This window comes from Leptonychotes weddellii, chromosome 6 (genome assembly GCF_054177405.1).
Source record: "Leptonychotes weddellii isolate Sample4059 chromosome 6, ASM5417740v2, whole genome shotgun sequence".
Lineage (NCBI taxonomy): Eukaryota > Metazoa > Chordata > Mammalia > Carnivora > Phocidae > Leptonychotes > Leptonychotes weddellii.
Window position 1 is genome coordinate 60,875,042 of NC_138374.1, and position 6,000 is coordinate 60,881,041.

Sequence of the window (6,000 nt, forward strand, 5' to 3'; positions counted from 1 at the left end):
GTCCCGAGCCCAGGAGCCCCTGTCCCCCTGGAGTTTGGGGTGCACCATCCTCCTAGCCAAGGATGTGTTCTTGTTCACCAACCTGGAGACTCATCAAATCGTGTTCCAGCCTTCCCCCCACCCTTCCCAAATGGAGGCAGTGGAGCTAAAATTTCCAGCCCCTCTAATGATTTGGTCTTTCTGGTGACCAGTCCCATCCTGAGGCTCAAGGGGCCCCACCCTACGGCACCTCATGAGCATAAACCCCAGCGTGCCCAGAGGGGATGTTTTGTGACTAACAGAACACACCCCATCACAGGAAATTTCAAGGGTTTTAGGAGCTCCTTGCCAGGAATCGGCAAAACCCAAATATATGTTATAGTCTAGTAAATGTTATGTATACATTTTCCACAACTTTCTAGGTTTTCAGGATACTCTTAATTCACATCTCTAGTAAAATATTTTTTCGGTCTTCCTAGAAAAATATTCTAAGCTCCATTTAAACTTGAAATTGTTCTTTTACAAGTCCAGCATTTAGTGAAAATAAGAACGTTGCAGTTTAGGAATCTAATGGTTTTGTTAAAAACCTATTTTTTGTGACTTATGAAATCTTAAGGAACATGGATTCCTAGCAGATCAGTATTATTCAGAGTGATGAAGAATCTGGTGTTAAAATTAGAAACTTGGGGCACCTGGGTGGCTCAGTCGGTTAAGCATCTGCCTTTGGCTCAGGTCATGATCTCCAGGTCCTGGGATCGAGCCATGAGTCGGGCTCCCTACTCGGGAGCCTGATTCTCCCTCTCCCTCTGCTGCTCCCTCTGCTTGTGTGAGCAAGCTCTCTCTCGCTCTCTCTCTCTGTCAAATAAATAAATAAAATCTTTTTAAAAAATAAAAAATAGGGGCGCCTGGGTGGCTCAAGTGGTTAAGCGTCTGCCTTCGGCTCAGGTCATGATCCCAGGGTCCTGGGATTGAGCCCCACATCGGGCTTCCTGCTCAGTGGGGAGCCTGCTTCTCCCTCTCCCCGCCCCTCATGCTCTCTCTCTGCCAAATAAATTTTTTTTTAATTTAAAAAATTAAAAATGAAATTAGAAATTTAAATCATTAGCAATTCAAACTGCAACACAGTAGGTGGTTTTTCATTTTCTGTCAAATTTATCCCTTTTTTTTCCTTTTTTTGGAGGGGAGATTTAGAGGGACCTTAAAACACCTGTGAATTATTAATCATTTTTTTTTTTATGTGCCAGTTGTAAAGTGAGTCCCTTTCCTAATCATTCTACCTGTTCATATACATATAATCGGAGTTTGTCCCAGTTGTTTCTTGGTTACTTCCCAATTATATTAAATTCTTCAAGGAGTTGTTTTTAGACTTCGAGAGGGATTTCTGTGAGGACACCCAGCAGATTCAGGAAGACCCGTGGCTGAGTGTCAGCCATCACCCTCTCAGGTGAGGAAATACGGCTTACTGTGAGAGGACGATCGTGCGGTCAGGGAACCTCTGTGTGTGTCTTTGCTCTACCTTTGCCCCATTTTTCAATGCTGTAGTATTTGGAAACATCCAAGGCATTTGTCATTGCACCCCAAACTAGTTCGGTATGCATCTCTGAAAAGAATTTCTTTTTAATTTTATATAATCACCATACCATTGAGAACTTTTTTTTTTTTTTAAGATTTTATTTATTTGACAGAGACACAGCGAGAGAGGGAACACAAGCAGGGGGAGTGGGAGAGGGAGAAGCAGGCTTCCCGCGGAGCAGGGAGCTTGATGCGGGTCTGGATCCCAGGAGTCCGGGATCGTGACCTGAGCCGAAGGCAGACGTATAAGGACTGAGCCACCCAGGCGCCCCACCATTGAGAACTTCTTAAAAGACACGGATACAAAGCCAAGATGGTTATGTTTTTTCTTATCTTGCAATTATATAAAATTTTCTGGCAGGTACTGAGAAAGCAAAATGCACATCTTCCGTACCGTATTTTCGGAGCGTGTGGCTAACTGTGCCGGCAGCGCCGTCCCTGGCCCCGGGGACCCCTGTGCCTGCAGCAGGGACGCCAGGACGGCCAGCACAGCATCAAATAAAATGCTGATTTCTGTATGGGGGGGGAGCTCAAATCGTTTTACATCGAATTTGTTTTTTGTAATAGGAGTACTTCAGAGTAAGTCTCCCGCATCATTCCCTTTTCCAGAAGAGTCATTGTTTGTTTCCATGGCCATAAATGTACATCACATACCCCGTAGTACGTATTATGCCCGTTTGCAGGGGAGAATGGTGCTTTTCTGTGACGCTCACGTTTCTCCGAATGCCCCTGCTTTCCCATTGCTTCTGTGCCTTTGCATGGACTGTGTTTTCCTCCCTTGTGACGCACCCCCACCGGCTCTGCAAGTCTGTCAGCTCAGCCCGCTTGTCCTGTAGGGGGCGCCGTAGCACCTCTGCTGGGAGCCTTCTCTAAGCCCCTTCCCGCCCCTGCGCATGTGCAGACACACTCTGCTCTTGGCATTCTCTGACCTAACCTTGCTTTTGATACTGATCACGTTTCTCTCTCTCTTATCCTTACTTGTCTTCTCTCCTGGGCTGAGACCTCCCGAGGACAGGGCTGCCTTCAGTGTGCCCAGGCCCGGCACAATGGAGGGCTTGTGGAAGGCACAGATGAGTCAGTTCTGTCCCCAGGACTTTCTAAAGTACTCGGATGGCCAGTCTATGCACTGCGAGATCCGATTTTGCAAAATCCCCGAAGGATGGTCATATGATCCTGCTAACTCCCTTTCTGGCTGGGAGGGAGTTTCATAACTCCTAGAGCCCTTTTCACATGACATCACCAAGCTGGTGAGGTGGAAGAGCCCAGCCTGCCCCCACAAAGATCCACTTGGACAGCTTTAGACAGCTATCCACAACATCAGCTCCAAGAGAGCTCAGGAGTCCACTTAAGAACGTCAACACAGTGGGACAGAAAGCCTGAGAATAACCATCAGAAAAGGGAAGAAGAAACAGCTTCGTTTTGCCTGCGTTCTTGCCTCCTCTTAGGCCGGCACTGCTCAGCACCGTGAGGACTCCCCAGCTGGGAAGAGTTCTCAGCAGGGAAGGGAGAGTGGAGGGAAGGACCAGTCTCCCTAGGCTTTGGGGGCACCACACAAAGGACCCGCTTCAGCTTTACCCCACCCGGAGGCCGGCAACGCTGAGACCTTGGAGACGGCTCAGAACAAGGCAGCGGGTCGAGGGCTGTCGGTAGCAGCCACGGTTGCCGGTGACCTGCTCTGCAGAGGACCCCGGCGGCTCGCACCCCTGCGGCTCACCCACGTGGGCCCCCCGCAGATTTCATTCTTTGTTGTTTGCCCCATTGCCAGATGCCTGGGTTCCTCTCTGCTCCCTCCCAGTGCCCCTGCCAGAGCCCAGGATCTGCAGCTCCACGGGTGCAAGATGCCAGCCCGAACCCCCCCGCCCCCATGCCGTAGCTGACCCCCAGTGCCACGCGCACACTTGCCCCTAGCCGCTCCAGCTGTGCACTCACAGGCCACCAGACTCGAATCACTGGTCCATCCTGCAGCCAGAGAAGTGCACACCAACCGCCGGGGTGCCCCAGCTGCATGCTTCTGGGCCTGCAGCTGGCCCAAACCCTTGTCGCTGGCTCTGGCCCCAGCCCCGGCCATGACACCAACACCTGCATCTGGCTCCCACAGCCAAGTATGTGCACACGCCTAGCCTGGCCGCTGCTGCCCGCCCCGGTCCCTAGCTACTGGACCTGAAGTCATCAGTGAGGATCCCGACAGCCCTTGAAGCCACCGCAGACGCCCCCCCCCTTACCCCCGCCCAGTGCTTGCCAAGGACCACGCAGTTGATGCTGTGAGCCTCAGTGGCCTGAACTACTGCAGCGTCAGACCTGGTGCTGCCGCACCCCCCGCACTTGGTACCCTGCACTACTAGTCCTGGGGACAGCACGCTCCAGCAGCCCCCCTTCACGGGTGACAGTCTTCCCTTACAGAAGCCAGTCCATAAAGTCAAGGAGGTGACTGCTTCTTCAAACTCACATACACCTACACAAGGTGACAGGGATCACAAAGAACTGGGGAACACAACACCACCAAAGGAACACCGTGAACTTCCAGTAGCTGACCCCCAAAGGAATGGCGATACATGAATTGCCTGATGAAGAATTCAAAACAGTTGTTCTGGAAGATGCTCAGAGAACTACAAGAAAACAAACAGTTTAACAAAATCAGAAAAACACAAGAACAAAATGAGTTCAACAAAGAGAAAACATAAAAAAGAACCAAACAAATGTTGGAGCTGGAGAATACAACTGTTAAACCGAAGAATTCAGTAGAGAGCTTCAACAGTAGACTGGAATGAACAGTAGGAAGAATCCATGAGCTTAAAGGCACATGGTATGAAATTACCCAGATAAACAAAGAAAGAATGAAAAGGAATGAAGAAAGCCTACGGGACTTACGGAACACAATTAACAAACAATCTCCCCCGGACGCCTGGGTGGCTCAGCCGGTTAAGCATCTGCCTTCGGCTCAGGTCATGATCCTGGAGTCCTGGGATCGAGTCCTGCATCGGCTGCTTTTGGCTCAGGTCGTGGTCTGGGGATCCTGGGATCGAGCCCCAAGTCGGGCTCCCTGCTTCTCCCTCTGCCCCTCCTCAGGCTTGCACTGTCTCTCTCTCTCTCTGAAATAAAATCTTTAAAAAAAAATTTTTTTTTTTATGTAGTGGCTGAGAACTCCCCAAACCAGGGAAGACATTTGGACATCCAAGTTTTTGAAGCTGATGAGTCACACCAGAATTTCAGTCCAAAACTATCTTCTCCAAGACACATTATAATGAAAGTGTCTAGAATCATATGTCCTCGTGCAGCCTACTCCCTTTCCGAAATTTGGGTAACAGAGTTATCCAGTTATTTTACATTCTAGGGGTAAGAGCTTTGACGTTTAGGCAGCAGGTTTTTTAATTTGGATGAGTATTTCTTGGGAATTCTGTCTGTACTCATGGTTGGCCTCCTGGTACCTCACGGTACAGCCTGGGGGCAAGCAGGTACTCAAGTTGTGCTCTCCATCTTCGTGAAGAGCTTTAGGCTTGAGTGCTGTCAGAAGCAGTTGAGGATTATTGATAAGCCTCTGCTTTTAGAACCTAGGCATGCTCAGGTGTCTTAAGCGTTATATGACGGGTCACAAATGCTTGGGGGCAAAATGTGTCAAATCTCTCCATTTTGTCAATTACATACTCTGTTACAGTTGACAAGTCCCCATGTTGGAGAAGCCAGAGCCATAATTAGATCTTGAAAACTTGGACCCTCCTGCCTTTTCAAATGGGGAGAGGAATCGCAAATAGTTTTCCTACTCTAATTTGAAGATTAAATTGCTTTACCTGAAACTTGAACTTTGTCTCTCTTTAAGTTGTTTATACAGGTTTTTACCTGATTTTCCAAACTTGCACCCTGTCTGAGCTATGAGAACTATACTTTTACACTTGGAGAAATCCAGTTGCTGAGTGCTCCTTTGGTGGCTCACTGGATCTCTGATCAAAGTACAGCACAGGGTATCCATTCCAAGACCCCAGTGGGTGCCTGAAACTGCACATAGTACTGAGCTCTATATATACTATGTTTTTTCTTATATATACATAGCTATGATAAGGTTTAATTTGTAGATTAGGCACAGTAGGAGAATATCCAAGTTGCCAGCATCACCACCCTTGTGCTTTGGGGCCCTTAGTAAGTGAAATAGGGGTTCCCCAAATACAAGCACAGCAATACAACAACAGCCAAGCTGATAACCAAGGGGTTCGGTGACTCATGGGGGCGTAGCACGTACAATGTGGATATGCGGGACAAGAGGATGATTCACCTCTTGGGTGGGACAGAGCAGGTAGGCACAAGATTTCATGATGCAGCTTAGAACAGCATACAATTTAAAACTTAAGAGGGGCGCCTCAGTGGCTCAGTCGTTAAGCATCTGCCTTTGGCTCAGGTCATGATCCCAGGGTCCTGGGATCGAGCCCCGCATCGAGCCCCGCATCGAGCCCCGCATCG